Below are 11,309 nucleotides of genomic sequence, written 5' to 3'. Positions count from 1 at the left end.
TACTGTTTCTATATTACGTAAACGACATACCCATCAGAGTCAAGTGTAAGCTTCTGTTTTATATAGGCGACAGTGCTCTGTTAGTCTCAGGTAGAGACTCACAAGAAATAGCTAATATACTATCACTAGAGCTAGAGTCCAGCAGCAAACGGTTAATAGACAACAAACTATGACTACACCTCGGGAAAACAGAAGCCATACACTTTGACAGGAAAAGTAAACTAAGAAGGAAAAATAGTTTTAATGTCCAGTGTAATGGGGAACCATCACTTCAGTATCTTCAGTAAAATATCTGTGAATCCCCTTTGACTCGAGCATGTTAGGAAAATTGATGGGGAACAATGTAGTATAACGACTGCCAGGCTAAAGTTCCTTTATATACAGGCACAGTGTTTACCTACTGAGGCTCGCACGACCCTATGTCTAGCTCTTATACAATGTCATATAGATTATTCTCTTCATGGTACTTTGCCTTAACAAAAAAAAAAAAAAAAGATGAAAGATAGACTACAAATTACCCATAACAAAATGGTGAGATTCATCCTGAGCCTGGGTCCATGAGAGCATATAAGTCAGGACGAATTACAACAACTTGATATACTGAACGATAAAGACAGAGCAGAGCAACCGAAGCTAAATCACTTTTATAAAATTGTTGACAAGCACTGGAATACAAACAGAATGCAGATGTAGTATACATAGATTTTGCAAAAGCCGTTGACAAGTGAGATCATGGTGTATTAGCACACAAAATGCGTGCTAAAGGGATAACTGGCAAAGTAGGCAGATGGATCTTCAACTTTCTAACAAATTAATCACAAAGAGTAATGGTAAACAGAGTTAAATCAGAAGCTGCCATAGTGAAGAGCTCTGTCCCACAAGGCACAGTACTCGCCCCTATCCTGTTACTCATCCTCGTATCAGACAGACAGAGATGTAAACAATAGCACCGTATCGTCCTTTGCAGGCGATACTAGGATCTACATGAGAGTGTCATCCATTGAGGACACGGCAAATCTCCGAGAAGATATAAACCAAGTTTTCCAATGGGTAACAGAGAACAATATGATGTTCAATGAAGACAAATTCCAACTACTCCGTTATGATAAACTGGAGGAAATAATAACTAGGACTGAGTATACTACAAACTCCAATCACACAATAAAGTGGAAAAGTAATGTGAAGGACCTGGAAGTGGTAATGTCTAAGGATATCACGTTCAAGGATCTCAATAGTGTCACTATCCCATCTGCGAGGAAACTGATAGGATGCATAATGAGAACATTCATGACAAGAGATGTCAAGCCAATGATGATCCTTTTTAAATCACTTGTTCGCTCTAGGCTGGAATACTGCTGTACATTAAAATATCCATTTAAGGCAGGTGAAATTACAGATCTAGAGAATGTACGAACGTACAGAGAACCTTTACTGCACATATAAGTTCCATCAAACACCTTAACTACTGGGAACGTTTGGAAGTACTTGACGTGTACTCATTGGAGCGCAGTCGAGTAAATACATCCATAACTCCAGTACTTGAAATGCGGAGTGTTGTGGTATTCGTAGAGCAGGAACTCCTCCCCCTCCCCCCCGTCCCTGCAGATGAAGCCCATTCTCGTATCACATATGATAACCGTATATTCTCGTGTCACGAATAATAACCATATATTTTCATATTACGAATGATAACCGTATATTCTTGTGTCACTAATGATAACCGTATATTCTCGTGTCACTAATGATAACCGTACATTCTCGTGTCACTAATGATAACCGTACATTCTCGTGTCACTAATGTGTCACTAATGATAACCGTACATAACCGTACATTCGAGAAGTCACTAATGATAACCGTACATTCTCGTGTCACTAATGATAACCGTCGTGTCACTAATGATAACCGTACATTCGAGAAGTCACTAATGATAACCGTACATTCTCGTGTCACTAATGATAACCGTACATTCTCGTGTCATTAATGATAACCGTACACTAATGATAACCGTACATTCTCGTGTCACTAATGATCGTGTCACTAATGATAACCGTATATTATCGTGTCACTAATGATAACCGTACATTTCGTGTCACTAATGATAACCGTATATTCTCGGTTATCCTAGACAGGTTATCCTAGACCTCGTTGTCAAGCGCACCATTGCTCTTTTATAAATTGTTTATTTAATGTTATATATACTTTTTTATTAGTAACTTTTCAAAGTCATCCAGTGAGAACCTAACGTATCTTAACTTAACAGCCGCCTAACCTAATGTAAGTAAACTTAACTTAACCTCCGCCTAACCTAAAGTAACTAAACTTAACCTCCTCCTAACCTAAAGTAACTAAACTTAACCTCCGCCTAACCTAACCTCCAACCTCCGCCTAACCTAACGTAACTTAATTTAACCTCCGCCTAACCTAACGTAACTAAACATAACTTAACCTCCGCCTAACCTAACGTAACTTAATTTAACCTCTGCCTAACCTAACGGAACTCAACTTAACTTAACCTTCACTTAACCTAACGTAACTAAACTTAACCTCTGCTTAACCTAATGTAACTAAACTTAACTTAACCTCTGCCTAACCTAACGCAAAATATAGACAATTATATTTGTAAGGTGAGTAGTGCACTGAGGAGTCTGTGGAGTCAAAGAACTTTGTCAATGAAAGCAAAGAGGGGAATGTAAGAGAGTATAGTTATACCAACGCTCTTACCTGAGTGCGAAGCATGAGTTGTGAATGTTACAGGAAGAAGGCTGGAGGCAGTGGAGATGTTGTGTCTGATGGCAATGTGTGGTGTGATTATAATGCAGAGAATTTGAAATTTGGAAATTAGGAAGAGGTACGAGATTACCAAAATTATTACCCAGAGGGCTAAGGAGGGGTTCTTGAGGTGGTTCGGACATGTGGAATAAAATAAAATGACTTCGAGAGTGTATAAATCTGTAGTGGAGGGAAGGCGGGGTAGAGGTCGCCCTAGGAAAGGTTAGAGGGAGGGGGTAAAAGAGGTTTTGTGTGCGAAGGGCTTGGACTTCCAACAAGCATGTGTGAGCGTGTTAGATAGGAGCGAATGGAAACCAATGGTTTTTAGGACTTGATGTGCTCTTTGAGTGTGAGCAAAGTAATATTTATGAAGGGATTCAGGGAAACCGGCAGGCCGGACTTGAGTCCTGGAGATGGGAAGTACAGTGTCTACACTCTGAAGGAGGGGTGTTAATGTTGCAGTTTTATAACTGTAGAACAAGCCCACTCTAGCAAGACAGTGATGGAGTGAATGGTGGTGAAAGTTTTTCTTTCTCGGGCCACCGTGTATTGGTGGGAAACGGCCGATGGGTTAATAAAAATAAAAAGTAAGTTTACAGGAAGAATTAAGATGACGTGGGGATCCTCGTAAATAAATTAATGAATTTAAGTAAGGCAAGATGGCAGCTTCGTGGGTAAGCATCTACTTATGTCATCTCTCTCGACCCATTTTTTTCTGTTGAAATGTGTTTCCGAAGTAATCAGGTTCATTTCAGAAACACGCTAGTGTTGCTTTCCTATACTGGGATGTGAAAGGTTGGTTGATTTGTTAGGTAGTGATTCTGACATCTGTACGAGAACCATTATGGTTGTATTTCTCCCCTGCACAATACAAGCTAATTATACTTTAATAAGAAAATGAGGATTAAGAGCTCAATATATACTAAGTGTTGAAGAGATATGCACTATATTCGTTTCAGTAGATTAACATATGTGGGTATCTGGGTATCTATACTTGTAGATGTTTCACCATTCATTTGTGAAACATCTACACATAAAGATACCCAGATGTTGCACATGTGTCTAATTCTTCATTCTGTTGATATTGTATACAGTACATGTACATTAATGCCTGTGTTTTATAAACGCTGAGGTATGTATTTGAGGTCACCTTCAGTTTACCAGGAGACCCAGCAGGTGCAGGTGAGCCAGCAGGTGCAGGTGAGCCAGCAGGTGCAGGTGAGCCTGGGTCTTGGATTACTGAAGCTTCTGCAGCACCTACTTCACCTGGTGTGTTACTCTCATTACCCAGTGTTCCAGGTCACCTAATTAGCTAAAGCGGCTACCGTTATGAATTGCTTTTATGCACAGTCCCATATATTTTTAAGAATTTTTAACCAGTAGGTAACTTTTATGCGCGCCTGGAGAATGTCCATTGAGAAAGTAACTGTTAGTTTGTCTCTGAGACTTGGGACGAAATTTCCTCTACAACTGTTTCCTTGAAAGAAAGAGGATGGTGCCTAGATGCCGAGGAAGAGGTGTTGATCCAAGAATTTGGAGCTACCTTCCTTTTCTTTAGATTAATTCTGATATCATTGCATTCCCCAGGCGTTGAATGACCTCTAAATGTTTAGCGCTCTCCTGTGAAATTAATTATAAGAGTAGTGAATAATAATAATAATAATAATAATAATAATAATAATAATAATAATAATAATAATAATAATTTCGTTTACTTAGTCTTCCTATGGTTTTTCCATGCAATTTCTTTGTTGAGTGTTTTAAGGAGTGTGCGTCAAGGAGCCTTGTAGTAACCAGTGCCGGTGAACGTGTGAAGGCAGACGTGTAACCTATGGGCAACTTTAATTTAGGAGACGTTTTGCTCACCAAGAGATTCCTAAATTCAATACAGAGTTCATATAATCTAAAATGGAAGGTCAGCTGTAGCGAGATCAGATGTAATATAATGTGTCAAACATCAGATGTAATATAATGTGTCAAACATCAGATGTAATATAATGTGTCAAACATCAGATGTAATATAATGTGTTTAGCATCAAATGTAATATAATGTGTCAAGCATCAGATGTAATATAATGTGTCAAGCATCAGATGTAATATAATGTGTCAAGCATCAGATGTAATATAATGTGTCAAACATCAGATGTAATATAATGTGTCAAGCATCAGATGTAATATAATGTGTCAAACATCAGATGTAATATAATGTGTCAAGCATCAGATGTAATATAATGTGTCAGACATCAGATGTAATATAATGTGTCAAACATCAGATGTAATATAATGTGTCAAACATCAGATGTAATATAATGTGTCAGACATCAGATGTAATATAATGTGTCAAACATCAGATGTAATATAATGTGTCAGACATCAGATGTAATATAATGTGTCAAACATCAGATGTAATATAATGTGTCAAACATCAGATGTAATATAATGTGTCAAACATCAGATGTAATATAATGTGTCAAACATCAGATGTAATATAATGTGTTTAGCATCAAATGTAATATAATGTGTCAAGCATCAGATGTAATATAAAGTGTCAGACATCAGATGTAATATAATGTGTCAAACATCAGATGTAATATAATGTGTCAGACATCAGATGTAATATAATGTGTCAAACATCAGATGTAATATAATGTGTCAAACATCAGATGTAATATAATGTGTCAAACATCAGATGTAATGTGTCAGACATCAGATGTAATATAATGTGTTTAGCATCAAATGTAATATAATGTGTCAAGCATCAGATGTAATATAATGTGTCAGACATCAGATGTAATATAATGAGTCAAACATCAGATGTAATATAATGTGTCAGACATCAGATGTAATATAATGTGTCAGACATCAGATGTAATATAATGTGTCAGACATCAGATGTAATATAATGTGTCAAGCAACAGATGTAATATAATGTGACAAACATCAGATGTAATATAATGTGTCAGACATCAGATGTAATATAATGTGTCAAACATCAGATGTAATATAATGTGTCAGACATCAGATGTAATATGTGCCAAACATCAGATGTAATGTGTCAGACATCAGATGTAATATAATGTGTTTAGCATCAAATGTAATATAATGTGTCAAGCATCAGATGTAATATAATGTGTCAGACATCAGATGTAATATAATGTGTCAAACATCAGATGTAATATAATGTGTCAGACATCAGATGTAATATAATGTGTCAGACATCAGATGTAATATAATGTGTCAAACATCAGATGTAATATAATGTGTCAGACATCAGATGTAATATAATGTGTTTAGCATCAAATGTAATATAATGTGTCAAGCATCAGATGTAATATAATGTGTCAAGCAACAGATGTAATATAATGTGACAAACATCAGATGTAATATAATGTGTCAGACATCAGATGTAATATAATGTGTCAAACATCAGATGTAATATAATGTGTCAGACATCAGATGTAATATAATGTGTCAAACATCAGATGTAATATAATTTGTCAGACATCAGATGTAATATAATGTGTCAGACATCAGATATAATATAATGTGTCAAACATCAGATGTAATATAATGTGTCAGACATCAGATGTAATATAATGTGTTTAGCATCAAATGTAATATAATGTGTCAAGCAACAGATGTAATATAATGTGACAAACATCAGATGTAATATAATGTGTCAGACATCAGATGTAATATAATGTGTCAGACATCAGATGTAATATAATGTGTCAGACATCAGATGTAATATAATGTGTCAGACATCAGATGTAATATAATGTGTCAGACATCAGATGTAATATAATGTGTCAAATATCAGATGTAATATAATGTGTCAAACATCAAATGTAATATAATGTGTCAAACATCAGATGTAATATAATGTGTCAAACATCAGACGTAATATAATGTGTCAGACATCAGATGTAATACAATGTGGCGTTAGGGACACTGTCAGTTAACGGAGGACAATATTTTAGATATGTTAAATTTCTCATTGTTTTACACAGCTGTGTTGCTTTGTCATATCACGACTGACTGTGCACCGGCGCCTGTCAGTTGCTCTTGCTTTAAGATGACTTTAGCCTCGTGTACACTGAGACATATGTCTCTCTTGGTGTATATAACTTAATGAAATTTAGGAGTTGGTGGTTAATGGAGTTCAAAGCCGATCAATTACACGAGGGTCACTGTATAGCTGCATCTGACAATACTAATTTAATACCAAAAAATAGAGATTAAAGTAAATTCTCAACCTATATATATATATATATATATATATATATATATATATATATATATATATATATATATATATATATATATATATATATATATATATATATATATATATATATATATATATATATATATATATATATATATATCCTGTCAATTTTAATTAAACTTTAGCGAGAATTTTTTTTTCCTAGTGTAAAGACTATGGGATTCATTGTGAGCTGTTTTAAAAGTAATTGTCACGCTGTTTAATAACGATTTTCTTAGTGATTTTTTTCCGTTTTTTTTTTTTTTTTGGCGCGCGTGTTTGTGTGTGTGTGTGTGATAGGTAGATTTAAGTTAAGAAAGAACTACTGTACGACAACAACTGCTCAGATGAATGTACTAAGCGTGATTAAAATTTAATTTGTGTTAAATTTAGTTTAAATAAATGCATATCAGTGAGAGTATTTACATGGTGATCAGTATGATTCAAGTGAAGACATGTGCAAGTTTCAATAAAAGTGGTTAAAATAGAGTTTTAATCTAGTAAAATGGGAGTAATATTTTTACATTCACTTGGTCAAACGATATATAGAGAAAAATAAACAATTTAATGTCAGAATAAAGGAAAAATTCGTAAAAAAAAAAAAAAAAAAAAAAGACCACTCCTTTTTTCCCCGGGAAGATTTTTGCCAAGTGACGGTTTAAATCCAGTAAATTGGTTTCAATATTCCACTTCCTCGTGAAAATACTGAAACTGTTTGTAAGGGAACACAAACTGTCAGGTAGTGTTAGTAGTCGACTTCAGAACACTAGAAAAATAAATTCGTATGTAGTGAATGCAAACGAAGGTCATGTCAGTTGACAGTGAAGCCTCGTCCTGTTTTAATTTCCCATTCAACTGGGCTCCACAGAGAAACCGCGAACAAACTTTCAAAATATTCAATATATTCGGTGATACAAAGGATACAGAATTCCAAAAGAAATGTTTAAATTCTTCCATCGTAAGTTTCCACGTATTGTGGGCGGAAATTACTAAGTTTCTCATAAATGTTAGGATTATATATTGTTGTCAGGGAGAGTATTTTGTGTGTGTGTGTGTGTGTGTGTGTGTGTGTTTGTGTGTGTGTTTGTGTGTGTGTGTTTGTGTGTGTTTGTGTGTGTGTGTTTGTGTGTGTGTGTTTGTGTGTGTGTTTGTGTGTGTGTGTGTAGACCTTTGTAAAGATCACTAAGGAACCTTCGAGTGAACACGCTGGTGATAAGCAAAGACTCCCTGGTAGAAACCATCAGATTTTTCGAGCATAGAAATCTAGGCCTCTCCTTACACCTTTCGGAATGTTAAATAATGTCTTACAGCGAACACATCACTGAACAAGTCACAAGTGCCCTTCAAGGAGAGCAAATCGTTGCTTCGATTATTTGAAGATTATTTGAGCTCACCGTGATGCCCCACTTGGGTCTAGAGTCACTGGAACGAATCACAAGGCAACGCAGAAAGCACTACCCGCGTTTCTATCCTCGTTTACTGCATCCAGTGAATTATTGAGTGAGATAGTCCCAGAACACTTGAATGGTACTGTAGGAACTCATAAACTAATGTTTATCAAATCATTGTGAGAGTGAGATATCTTTGCAGAATCTGAGAGACCATAAACAGGCCAACTGACACAGCAACATTGTGGAGAAAATCGCCCAAATATTGCTCGACAATAACATACTGGGAATTTTTTTCATAAATGTGTCTAATTACTTCTTTAGTACACACCCCGCTCCTCAAGCTGTTTGTAATAGTGTAATTATAAGGAATATCTGCATCAGTGTATCGGCAGATCTTTTTGCACTCATTTGCCATATCTCAGGAGCAAAATATACCAGACACGAAGAGATGAGTGATATTGTAGAGGGAAGCTTTGCCATAGTCTGCTTCCCATCAAATCAAGAACCTCAGGTAACCTGGACTAACGGTAGCCAGAAGTATCCAGAGGGAGTCACCTTACAATATTAAAAGTATGCAACATCTGGTCACAAGACAAACCTCTGGCTATCTGAAATACGAATTTTAACTGCTAAGTCTATTTTTATCCATACTATATCAACTTATTTATTAATGTCTGACCAAAACTTTTTTCGTGTATTCAACAAAATATTGCTTTAAAACTCTCTTTTACCGATTAAACACAGCCACAAACAAACACACACACACACACACACACACACACACACTCGGCGGGAGTAACAGCGTACTCAGTGCTCACGGGTTTTGGGCTCTTTCTGGCCTATCCAAGGATATTTGAGGGATCATATAAGTGTTAGAGCCCGGTGAACAAGTCGGGAAGTGAAATACAAGCTGCCTAAACCAGAAAAGGGAGGCGAGGGCTACAAAATACTTAAATAATTTTGGAGTGAAATCAGTGCCAGAAATGGGGAGAGGCCTAGAGCCGGGCGCAGGAGTGTTGCCATAAGCAACACTTCTACAAATTCAAAATAATAAGTGTGATCCAAGACAGAGAGTTAAGTACAAGTCAAGGACAGATGAGGTAGTGCATAAAGTGAAGGGAAAGAAAGAAAAAAAAATAACTAACGATTATATTGGGACGTTGATGTTTTTCTCGAAGCAACGGTATCCATAATAAAGAATGAAAGCGTCCAACTAATCAGTAAAGTTCACATCTTGATAGTGCAGTGCATTAGATAATAGCAAGTGTATTGGATAGCAACAGTGTATTAGAACTAACAAGTGTATAAGATAATAACAGTGTTAGATAATAACAAGCGGTACAACACTGAGTCGTGGTCTCATGGGCCAGGCATAGTGCCAGCCATCATAAATGATAAGTGGAAAGGTGTGACCCATAGGTAGTCAGTGAAGGGCAGATCTAGTACTGGGATTGATGCATTGTAAATGGGATCAAAATACAGACAGAAGAAACTGAAGTGGAACCAGGAGTCAGGAGTCAACGAGTTCAGCGCTGCCAGCCGTATGTACTTGCCTAAGCGTGGTGTTGTGGGTCGGGTACTTAGCTAGGTCCTGCCAACTGTAAGCATGGAGGTCCTAACTTAGTGTGAGCAAGGAATAGGAAAATAACCAGCAGTAATTGGTACTTAAATCCAGAAAGTGCATTAACTGGAGAAGGTAGCATTACTAGGAAAGAGAGCTGGGACTACAAATCTGAGCCTACATGACAGAGTGCGTGTAACGATTACTTTTCAACCACATACTAACTTCCCCTCCCCTACCATCCCCCTAACCATTTCTCCCCCTGATCAGGTGTGAGGAGAGGGAAATGGGTAGCTGGTGAGGGGTAACGTTAGACACACACACACACACACACACACACACACACACACACACACACACACACACACACACACACACACACACACACACACACAAGGGTAGACACTTGTAGAAGTTGCGAGAGGCTAAGTTTTAGAACCTAGTATTACTTTGGGTATTCTATAAGTAGAAGTGATAAGTGTTAGAATTACTATTGGTATTAGAATTACTGGTATTACTACTGGTATTTATTAACAGTATGAATACTTAGAAGAGAAGAGCACTATTCCTGGTCACACACACACACACACACACACATACACCTGGCATACCCCCTACCTCCCCCACTGTCCCTCTCTCCCCTCGATTCCATCCCCCTCGATTTCTCTCCCCTTCGCTCTCTCTCTCCTCTCTCTCTCTCTCTCTCTCTCTCTCTCTCTCTCTCTCTCTCTCTGTCTTTCTCTTTCCACCTCTCGTTCTCTCTATCTCTCTCCTTACACACACCTTCCATTCATCTTCCCTTTCCTCCTACCTCTCCCCCCTGGCTTCCCCTCACATCCCTCCCTTCCCACTTATCAACCCCAGCCTACTCCCTATCATTCTCTCTCCCTCTCTCTCTATTCCTCTCTCTCTCCCTCTCTCACACAAGCTTCTCTCTGTGGTAAAAAAAATGGGTAACCCAAGAGGGCAGAGACCCAGGGGTCAGGAGGCCGAACCCAGGAGGGAGGAACCTGGGAGAGAAGATTGGGAGATAGAGCTCACAAAAATGGAGGAAGAGTGGGGAAGGAAGCTAGTAGAGCTCGGGAAGGTAATGGAGGAGAGGATAGCTGAAGAGAGGATGTGGGAACTACAAATCTTAGCAGCAGAAAATAAGATAAAGTGCTTAGAAGAGGAGCTACAAAACCTGAAACAGACTAGAGACACAAATGACAGTACAGACATGACATCAGGAACTTCTATACCAGACACAGACAAAGGGGATGTAGGGATTCAGGTAAAGATGAGTACGGGAAGCCTGAAGACAACGAAGGTAACATGACA

The sequence above is a fragment of the Cherax quadricarinatus genome, unplaced genomic scaffold (genome assembly GCF_038502225.1).
Source record: "Cherax quadricarinatus isolate ZL_2023a unplaced genomic scaffold, ASM3850222v1 Contig1075, whole genome shotgun sequence".
Taxonomy (NCBI): domain Eukaryota; kingdom Metazoa; phylum Arthropoda; class Malacostraca; order Decapoda; family Parastacidae; genus Cherax; species Cherax quadricarinatus.
Note: the sequence above shows the minus strand (reverse complement) of the source record.